Source organism: Triticum dicoccoides, chromosome 2A (assembly GCF_002162155.2).
Source record: "Triticum dicoccoides isolate Atlit2015 ecotype Zavitan chromosome 2A, WEW_v2.0, whole genome shotgun sequence".
NCBI lineage: Eukaryota > Viridiplantae > Streptophyta > Magnoliopsida > Poales > Poaceae > Triticum > Triticum dicoccoides.
Genome location: NC_041382.1, coordinates 9,000,371 through 9,012,051, shown reverse-complemented (window position 1 = coordinate 9,012,051; position 11,681 = coordinate 9,000,371).

The window sequence follows — 11,681 nt, the reverse complement described above, 5'->3', positions numbered from 1 at the left end:
TATGGGTATATGTGTTGCTGTAGGGACCATGGTCTCAGAGGCGCATAACATCCGTGCGGAGTACGACAAGTCTTTGCATGAAGCGCGTCGGGAGATCGACTTGAAGGTGCAAAATGATCGCGCTGAGGTAGATAAGAAACTGAAAAAAGAACGTTCATACGTGGACAGGATGATAAAGGAGGAGCGTGAGGAGTTTTCCCGTAAGATGGCGAAGATGCGTCTTGAGATTGAAGAAAAGTATAAGAGGGACTGTGAGTACATGGAAAAAAAGTTTGTCTTAGGCTACAAGGAAATGCATCAAACGTTGCAGAAGGACCGGAAGCTTGTGGACAGTATTATACAGACAGAGCGAGTCAGGATGGATGCCTATGTGTTGCAGGCACGTGCGGATATGGACAGTAAGCTGCTACAGGAGCGGTCGGACATGGATTATAAGGCCATGCTGGAGAAGGTCCGCTTGGAAGGACATATGTTAGAAGACCGTGCGATCTCACGGCCACCCCGACAACATGTCTTCAATTATTCTCCCCCTGTAAGTATCTCGCATCGATTCTATATATTAAGGACCTACGTATTCTATGATACAAACATCTTCAACTTGTGGCAACCTTATGTCGGCGATTGTATGTAGGCTAAGCATCATGAGACGGCACAGTCGCCATTCACTCGAGACATTGCGATAGAGTCACCTGTTCAATGCCACATCAGTCCACCCCAACAACATATCGTCAATTCTCCCCTTGTAAGTACCTCGCAACGATGCATACCCAAGATATGGTATGACCTTTCAAAACTTGTGTGTAAACCCACTATCGACGTTTCATACGCAGGATAAGAAACCTGTGATGGCAGAGTCCCCAGTCACACCACATGAAGGATACATTCCACATAACAAGGTGAGAAGGTTTGAGATGGCACAATCCCCAGTCACTCCACATGAAGGATACATTCCACAAAAGCAGGTAACAACGCCGCAATGTTGCTATGCATATAAAAAATTATGTTTGCTCCTTTACTCATTGAATGTATTAACTCTGATGTGAGATACTAGGTGCTGGTCATGGAATTTTTTGTTAGTAGGGATGATGAGATGTCACATGTCCCGAGAGCATACTTTGATGAACACCCGGCAGAAGTCAGAATTTTTGAACCCGCCAAAGTGACCCACGATCTCATTATGAGTGAAATGAGAGATACTTTTGGTTGCAAACTGGGAGCAGAACTGTAGTACTTCTTACCCGGGTCTGCGTGGAAGCTGCCAGAAGGAATGTTCTTGATTGCAGGACCAGATGATGTACAAAAAATGCTTTCTGATCTGAATGGCAGCAAGACATGTCACCTGTACATTGTGTACAATAGAACTACGGGTTATTTTCTCAAGGATGACATTGATTCCGAGGTTCAAATTTTACATGTTACATGCATCTAGTTTATGGCTATGTCTTTTTTGAGTTCTTCCTAATACAATTCCTATGGTTTTCTACAGGAAGTGAGAATCCAAGAAATGGAGGGTCTTGCTAGAGAGTTGGCAGAGAAAGACCAAGAACAACTTAAGTTGTATGGTTACATTGATGTTAAAGAGAAAAAGATTGAAGCACATGGGTCGTCGCCAACGACGCAACGCAAGAGGTCACTGGATTTTGGCAGTGCAGAAGACAATATGTAGTAGGCTCAATTATTTTTCAACCAGTTTAAGCTTCAAACCAGGATTATTTAGTTGCAAACAAACATTTTGTTTTCTGTTTCACACTATGTTCGCAATTATGGTACAATATATTCATGAGACAGTTCTTTGAACAACAATGCATGTGTTTTATGATCAATCATACAGTTGTTTCTGAGTTGTTTTTGAGATGGCATTGTGTCTAAAGAAGTTTCCATCTATAAAACTTGGCACACAGTCGCATCGGAATCGCGTATCACGCGAGAGGCGTGCGTCGCCCGGGAGCGCGTCGCACGCGAGCTTGTTTTCGGGTAGAAATCATAACATATTTCGGATAGATAAAGTTCACGTCCGCCACCCGCGCATGCAAACCCACGTCGCCGCCATTCCCATGCATGCATGCCTCAGGCGCAGACAACGAGACGGCCCATCCAAATTAGGCCCATCCGAATTAGGCCCATCCGAAGTAGGCCATCACTCCCCGCACTCCACCTATTCCCCTCGCACTGTGGCCTCCCTCCCTCCATCGCCAGATCCCCCACTCGCCCCCCTCTGTCCGCCGCCCCTGCACGCCGTCGGCGACTCCACCCCCGCCGCCCCCGCGCCCCCCGAACGGGATCGGCCGGATCCATCTCCTCAACCACCGCAGGACAGCGCAGGTACCCCAGTTTCTGTTCACGTCTCAATGGTATCCATGCTGATAATGCTAGGTAGATCGACTGAGTGTAGCAATTTTGTGCCACCAATCCACTTTTCTGGAAAATACTTGCTAGAAAACCATCACAACCATAAGTGTTCTGCACCAGCATCATAACAATCACATAACTACATAACAAAAACAAACTTGTTCATCATCACAAAAGCAAACTTGTTCAACATAACAAAAGCAAACTTGTTCAGCATTACAAAAGCAAACTTGTTCAACCACATAAGTGCAAACTGAGACACATAATACCACAAACAACTCAATATCCCCCGTAGTAGGGGTCATCCCAATGATCCTCCGCCTGTTGCCAGTACTCCAAACCTTCTTTGACGATTTTGATTTTCTTCCATGCCTCGTAGGTGACGTATGCATCTTTCGCTGCGTACTCGATGAGGTTGTTTGGCAGTGGGCTGTCCCCCCATAGTTTGTGGTCCAATTCCTTGTTGATCTTCTGCTTCATTTCCTTGTACGATGGGTGGATCAGGCTGGCTGCAAACTCAGCCAAAGCCTGCCACTTCTTTCCATTGTTTGGAACTCTCCATTTGCACTGCATGTCGACGTACTTGTCGGGGTTGATCTCCAAACTAGACAATTTCAGCTTCTCCTTGTCACCTCCAATGGAGAAGCCAACAAAGGTGTACAGCTTCTTCTCCTGCAGGAGCGGGCGGAGTTCCTTGGGCCTGCATCAAATTAATCTGGTGCATCAAATTCATCTACTTCAAAAACTTCAGAACTTCAGAACTAGTATTGCATCTACTTTAGAACTACAGAACTATTGCGTCTACTTCAGAAACTTCAGAAACTACTAATTAGACAGAAACGTCAGAACTTCAGAAACTTCAGAAATGGATGTTTTTACCATTTGGTTGCCGCGGTGATGTGGTATACCAGGACGAGATCCTCCACGCATAACTGTAGAACTGCAGCCTTTTGCGGAGGTTCATCTTCCCTCGTATACTCGACATCAATGCCGATCGACCAAGAAAGCATGCCACCGAGCCTCCTCCTGATCTCGCGGATCCTCTTGTCGGCTTCGTCTGGCTTGCTGGTGCATACGACATCCAGCTTCTCCTTCAGGTGGATATCAACCATGAGCGGCACGGTGTAGTCCTGCTTCTGCCCGGGGACCGGAACGTCATCGTCGACCACCAGCAGCTCCTTGCCAGACGCCTCACCTTGGTGACGCTTGGCAGACGGAGGGGAGTTGCTCCACGATGCGTCCGCCATTCTCTTGGCAGACGGAGGGGAGTTGCTCCACGATTCCTCCGCCATTGCCCTCCTGGCCAGCGATGGTGGAGGCAGAGCGGAGTTGCTTGATGGTGGAGGCAGACGGAGGCAGAGGGAGGAAGATGGAGCGGCAATGTAATGAGGAGGGAGGCAGAGGGAGGCAGATTGAGCGGCAATGGAATAGGAGGGGAGTTCCCTGCATCGTGGGGAGTTGCCAGTGGAGGGGAGTCGTGGGGTGTTGCTAGTGGAGGGGAGACGTGGGGAGTTGCCTTGAAAACTCAAACGTCCTGCCCTTTGGCCCTCGAAAAATCTGGAGGGGAGACGTGTGCCCTTTGGTTTGTCCTGTTTCTGAAACAAAACAGAAAAAATAACAGCCATATTTTGCTCTCACTGCAACCATATTAAGAGATCAAAAATGGCACCAAAAAAATCATTGCAGCCATCCTAAATTGCACGAAAACAGCACCAAAACAACATCAGTCAAAACAGCAAAAAATGCATCCATCGATCGTTCTTTATTTCTTCTAACATTCTGTGTTCTGTGCAGTGAGATAGACACAACGCTACAAATGCAGGCTGACAACGCCCGCGATTTCATGACCAGGATGCCTTCTTGGAATGATGGGGATGAGAGCTCCGACGACAGCATGGGGGGCAACCTGATGGACATGGAGTACTTTGTAAGCCTCATCCTCCTCCTCTCTGTCATTATCTAGGGTTAGGGTTGAATCGATTTGGGAATGAGGGTTGATGAGCTGTATTCGTTTGGTTTGGTTATCTATTAGTTTTGATCTAGGGTATGGATGGCACTGTGATGTCTGATTTGACCTTGAGCAAGGCAAAGCTTGACTCAAGTTGAACTAGTTGATGCATTGGTTCTGATCTACCTTTTACTGCATGTAGGACACACCTGACACCATCCCTGAGCCACTCTGGTGTGGTGCTCCCATGGAGGAAGTTGCCAAGTGTACTCTGCATGATATGAAGCCTAGGAAGTGTGTTGCTTTTGAAGGTGCTAAGACTGGGAGGAGGTTCTATGGATGCCCTGTTCAGGTGAGTAATTGAGTATGCTGGGTAGATTCAGTTATGCCTAGTGGATTCAGTTATGCCCAGTGGTTACTGAATTTGTACATTAACTCTATTTGAACTGAATTTAGTACTGAATTTATGGTTACATGTCCTCCTTGTGTACCAACCCTCTTTTTGAATTGAAGTTAGAACTGAATTTATGCATTTTCTGAAGTATGTGTTCTCTGATCAAACTACAGGGAGGTGTGAATTGTGGTGTAGTTCAGTGGGTTGATCCTGCCTGGCCTGATGTACTTAAGAACTGCCTCATCAAGTTGTGGGAAATGTTCCATGAGCAAAACCTTGGAAGGATTCAAGACAAGCATGCATATGAGGATGAGGTTGCCAAGTTGAAGAAGGACTATGATCTGCTCTGCACTGAGTATCATAAAATGGTTGATGATGTTAGCAAGATGTTTGACTGGCAGGATGGTGTTGGCAAGATTGACTACCAAAAAGCAATGGATGCTGAGAAATTTGAGAAGCAGAAGGAAGATCTAGAGCTGGAGATGAAGATGGAGAAGCTAAGGCTTGCAAAAGAACAGAGGTGTATCCTTCAGGCCCAGGCAGACATAATTCACAACACCAGGAAGGCAATGAAAGAGATAAAGGTGGACAGGGATCTTCTTGCACAAGAGAAGACAAAGCTTGAGAAAGTAGTTGCTGATCTGCTGAATGCTGGCCATGGGAGCAAGGAAAAGCTTGAGAAAATCAAGGCCATACTGGAGGCTTGAAGATTTGGACAATGGTGGTTAAGTAAGTAAGGTGGACTACACATATAACAGGCCTTGCAAGATGATGGTAGGAGTATATTTTGTGCAGTTAAGAACCTTTGCTAAGTCTGGCTTATGTTATCTATCTTAAGTAATGCAGTGAAGAACTGTTTTATTTCTTTAGGTTGTTTTCCTGAAAGTAGCAACGCTGAACTAGTATATTTTTGGGCCTAAAACCATTATGTACACATTGTGGGCCTAGACTGGGCTGTTTTATTACTCCACCTACCTACCACCAACCATTAGTAGTCTATAAAGCCCACCTCTTGAGTGAAACCGCAGTCAATCCCCCCATCCCCACCCTTCTCAACCCCCCAGCCGCCAAAGAAACCCTAGAATCCAAGGGAGAGATGGATCCTGGAGAGGTCATAGATGGAGAAGAAGAGGTGCCCAGACAAGCCAGGCGCAGAGATGCAAGGAGGAGGGCGAGAAGGCAACTTGCTGATATGATCCTTGCAGCACGCAATCGCAAGGACATAGAGCAGTTCCTGGAGGCATTCCCCCTGGTTCCAACCCTAGTGCTGATGATATCATCTACTGGGCAAGGAGGAGGGCAAATTTCCATCCCTTTCAGGTCACCAGGCAAAGGTGGACTAGGATTTTGTACGTAGATCTGTGTTTCTAGATCTGTCTTTCTATCTATGTGATGTTTGAAGTTGGTGTAAGAACAATGTTGAATGAGCTATGTATGTGACGAATCAAGTTGTGCCCATCCTTGATGTATCCTTTGGAGCTGGCACCTCAAATTCACCCTTTCTCCTAGCTGTCTGCTTCTTGCCTTTCTTCTCCCTGAAAACTGGTGGTTCTATGTCTGGTGTGTTGGTGTTGGGCCAGAATTCAAGGCCGGGGACAGGGTAGATGATGTGCTGGTATGCAGCCTTATACATTGGCTTCTTAAAGAATGGATGCACATAATCTTCTGGGTGAACTTTTATCTTCTGCATTGCAGATATTGCATGGTGGCAAGGTGATCCAGTCATGTCCCACCTCCTGCAAGAGCAGCTCCCTACATCAAGCTTCACACAATATGTGTTCTCTCCACTAGTTACTTGCCAGATGTTGGGACCAGCCATGTTTGCTTCACAGTATTTAGCCCACTTCTTGCTCTCCTCAAGCTTCTCCATGTAATGTGGGGTTATTTCCCACCTACAGCTCTCTGCTTTCTCTCTGATGCCCTGGTACTTAACCATTAGTTTGGTCCTCAACCCTTCAAACATGGTCTTAATTGGTTTTGACCTAACATCTAGAATCATTTTGTTGAAAACCTCACTAAGGTTGTTCACTACCAAGTCAGTCTTGCACACATGATCCATTGCATATCTAGCCCAACACTCCTTAGGGATGCCATTCAACCACATGTAGGCTGGTTCACATGCTGCTTTCAAACCTGCCATTCCTTCTTTGTGACCATGTTCAGTGAAGGAATAGCTAGCTTTGTCAACCCATTTCTTAAGTTCTTCTGCTCTAAAGCCAGCTGACTGGAAGTTGGCATATATGTGTCTTAGGCAATATCTTTGTGGGGATTGAGGAAATACTTCATTAATTGCTTTAAGAAGGCCCTGTTGTTTGATTACATAAGGTAGTAATGAGATAACTATAGCAGCATTGCTATGTGCATAAGAATAATACAGAGAAAATACCTTCTGCCTGTCAGACATGATGGTGTAGTTCCCAAACTGGTTGCTGGTGCCAATGCAGACTCTAAGTTGGTTTAAAAACCAGGTCCAGCTAGGCCCATCCTCTTGGTCTATCATTTCTTCAACTGCATCTTGACTGTCCAGAAGAAATAAACCTTCCTGTCCAATCCCTTGTTCTTTTACCCAGTACATGTAGTCATCTGACCCATAGCCTTCAGTCTCAGTAAGTGCTATCAAGTTCAGAAATGTGATGTCTGAAACAGAAAACCTCCTTTCCATATTATCTCTGCCCTGTAAATGCAGCCTAACCTCCCAAACTTCATCATCCAGCCTGCATTACATAATATGTTATTTGAAAAGCCCAACTAACTAAGTGTTTTTTGCTACAAAAATTCAGTGCACACTAACTATAAAGTACAGTAAGGAATCTGAATCCCATGCATTTCTACTAAATCTAACTAATCCTTCAGTGCTAAGTGATACTGTTGCATCCAAAACATGCCACAGAGTGTTTGCTCAACTATTATTCAGTGCATGTTCATGTTCTAAGATGAATCACAGCAGCATCAACCTAGGGTTTGGTCAAAAAAATAACTAAATTATGCTATGTTGTTTGAAATGAACAAGCAGAAATGCAAAAACTGTTGAAGGAGCTCATAAGAGGGAAAAAACTTACTCCAGCCCTCCAAATGCAGAGGCCCAGTGCTGGGAGTTGGCCGGATCTGCCTGCACAGCGCTAGCAAGAGACCTCGCTGCTCTGTACTCCAGCGAGAACTGGCAATCATCAGGCGACGGCGGTGTAGCCTGTGGCGTAGGAGCCTGCATCAGAGCTGCAGCCTGTGGTGTCCGCTGCGGCGGCGGCGGCGCCGCCGACTGGGTTGCGAAGCTACCACTCCCCAGCCAGTTATCAACCTCTGAGAACTTGCCGCCTCCATCCCCCTTCCACCTCCACCCGTTGAATGGCCTCCATCGCCTAGTTTCGCCGCCGCCGCCATCGGAGAGGGAGGCGCGCACGAGAGAGAGGGAGACAGAGAGGGGGAAGACAGAGTGAGGGCGGGCCGGATCCGTTTGACCTGGTCGGGACGGCCCGCGTCGTGAGAACTGTGGCCGACAAAACCCTGACGGGCGGGCCCCACATGTCATAACCCCAGTTAAAACTTAACCGTTCGGCCACTTGGGTTTTTTGGAACAGCCAGCCACTTCTGTGGTAGTTTTTTGAAAAAATAAAAAAAGTGGTAGTTTTTCGGAACGATAGCCCGTAATGTGGTAGTTTTTTGCTATTCACTCATATTCTGTCCAATAATACATTTTGTAACCTGTGAAAATATCAGAAATGTGCATTTTTTCGACCACCTCCAAATCACCTCAGTTTTGGCACACATGATCTCTTCCACAGACAAAACTAGGTTTCCAAGTTTTTGAATTTTTTTGAATTTTTTTGAATTTATAATGCCCTCTAGACTGACTGCTGAAAACATCGGTCTATGCCTCAAGGGGGCATTGTAAAATAATTTTTTTCAAAATTTTCTTGCATACACATGTTTTGCACATGTGGGTGACCATGTACAAGAAAATTTGGGTGATTTGGAGGTGGTGGAAAAATTCACGTTTTTTAAAAAACTGGCTTAAGTGACCAAATGGTCCCTCCGGGAATGCGGGCATTTTTTCGACCACCTCCAAATCACCTCACATGATATCTTCCACAAACAAAACTAGGTTTCCAAGTTTTTGAATTTTTTTGAATTTTTTTGAATTTATAATGCCCTCTAGACTGACTGCTGAAAACATTGGTCTATCCCTCAAGGGGATCTGCATGCAAGAGTCGGGGACCTGCATGCAAGAGTCGGGGACCTGCATGTGAATAGTGATTCATCAAGGCCTTGACAGCTACTGGCACAGCGGCTGCCGCCCGATTTGCATGCAGCGAAGATGAACCTGCATGGAGGTTTTTCAAAGATTTCCAAGCACACCCCAATGGGCCCCGCTTATTTAAAAAATACGTCAGTCATTATTGCTCTGTAAATGAAGAATATGCATGATGATTATGAATATGCATGACAACCATAGTAAGGGTGAAGAATCATAGTGACCAATTTGCCGAAATACATCATCATTCTTAAAGTTGGACATCAAATGATACGCACAGAAAATGGAAACGAAAGATGTCGAACTAATACAGTAACATGGCAGTAGAATGTAAAGACCACGTCACACAAAGCTGAATGGCACACGACTTTCTCTGGCTCATCGTCGGTTCATATTGTATGTAGATATCATAGTTCAGCCTCGAGATCCTACACAGAAGAATACAATAAATCACATGGACATCAATTATGAGTAAAACACATGCAAAAAAATATGAACATATTTCGTACCTCTAGCAATTTAGCGCATTTACGTCGATTGTGACCTGGTTTCTTGCAATAGCCACAGATATTCTGTGATCTTGACTTCTTTGTCTTTGCCTACAGCCTTTTCTTCGGTGCACCTCGTCCTGGCACATGCACGGGATCCAGAACCTTATCAACTTTCTGCGAGTGCGGCATCAACGGGCCAAACCTAATGCTATTATGCTGAGCATTAGTTGACTCCTTGCTGTCAGCTTGTTCAAAACTTGATTGCTTGCCATGATGTTGTGCTTGCAAAAGCATCTTTAGACGGTGATAGTCCTCATCAGAGTGGCATGCCTGGAAACTTGCGGCATGACTACAATTCCGCAACTCGCGGTACCTCTGCAGGCTTACCGAATAGTCATACATCTGGTTTTTTCTGGTAGGTGTGTATGCACATTTTGCATTCATAGTCCACCTAGTGGGAACGCAACAACCGGGCATAATTGTTTGTTTTAAAATCCCCAATATTTAAAAAATGTGGGAACATGGTGTGCCTGCGCATTCCAGCTTACGGCAAGAACAACTCATCCTGTGCAAAAGACCTCCTTGCTCTTCAATGCGCACTCCAAACTTTTTATCCATTCTTTCCTGCTTGGACACAACATAAGTGGAATCTTCTGATCCATCTAGTATCTCTCTAATCTGACATTTGCTGACAGCATCTATGCTCCATAAAACCATCTTAAAGACACTAGGTGTGAAAACTGTTGCGGCGTGTTTCTCAAGCGGCGAAGCATTTTCCTCTGTAAATGGAACGGACTGCAAGGCTTCGACGTCATGGAGAGCTTCGTTAATCCGTCGCGACGCAAGGCAACGCTCATAGTGCTCTAGCATTTCAAACAACGACATCTTACCCTCAAGATGCGTATGTAGCACAGAGTTCAAGCTCTCACTCCTCTGATTGCTGCTCAATCCTAGGAAACAACGCCCCTCAAGATATGGAGCACACCACAACTTTCTCATCTGATACATCTGATGCAGCCAAGACTCCTCACTGGTTACTTTATTCCGTTGTAAGAATTGTATCCATTTTATCTCATGCTCTTCAATGGAAGAAGTATCATAAATGAAAGATCTGAATTCCTCCTTTACGTCGTCATCATGCAGATGGCGTACAATGTTCTGCTGAATGTGCCTTATACTTAGTCTATGGTTTGAGTCTGGCCAGACCACCCTTATTGCTCTCTGCATTGCAAGGTCCCCATATGTGATCACAGATATCGGATGCTTCTGTGCCATGCAATCAGAAAAGGTCTGCAACATCCACTCGTATGCCTGGCTTGTTTCATGAGAAATTATACCACAGCCAAATATAACAGTGTTGCGGTGGTGATTCAACCCGACAAAAGGCACGAATGGCAGATTGTATTTGTTGGTTCTGTATGTGCTATCGAAAACAATGACGTCTCCGAAAGCCTCGTAGTCAAGTCGCGATTGACTATCAGCCCAGAACAGTCCCTTCGGATGGCCATGCTCGTCTACCAAGTACTTGAAGAAAAAATCCACATCTCGCTCTCGCCTCGCCATCATGTGCATGATCACCGTTTTAGCATCACCGGCACTAATTGTCTCCTGCTTATTAGCATGGCAGAAATTATAAACGTCCCTCTTTATGCATCTAACCTTATCAAATCCACCGTATTGAAAGCACAAAATATCCATAATACGGTATTTGCGGATCCCACATTTTTCCATGTCCGCAATGTCCGCTTTCTGCTCATCGCTAATTCGTCTGTGCGAACGCAGCAGACAAGAAAGATCCCGTGGGGCTAGAGGATGGATGTGCTCATCAACGAAATCCTTGACAAACCACCCACCGGTTTCCTCCTGTCTCGTAATGACCAATTTAGCATTACACCCAACACGAGTTAAACTTCGTGGCCTCCTTTTTCTATCTTCCATCTTTCTTTTCATGTGCTTATCTTCGCGAAACCCTTGACGACTACACACAATTTTCCTTAAAATTATGTATTTGTTGGATCCATCCCACTCAACGTAGCTTTTCCTCACACTAAAACCTTTTTCAAGAGCATATTTGTTGTAGAATTCATAACCTTCAGCCTCACTATCAAACATCTTGCTGACAACATTTACATACTCGAACATACTCTCATCACTTGCATACGCCATGTCTTCCTGCATATGACATGTGAGGGAAACCAATCATCAACATCTTTCTGTTTATCAATGTTGCAGGTGTAAAATAGCTCATAG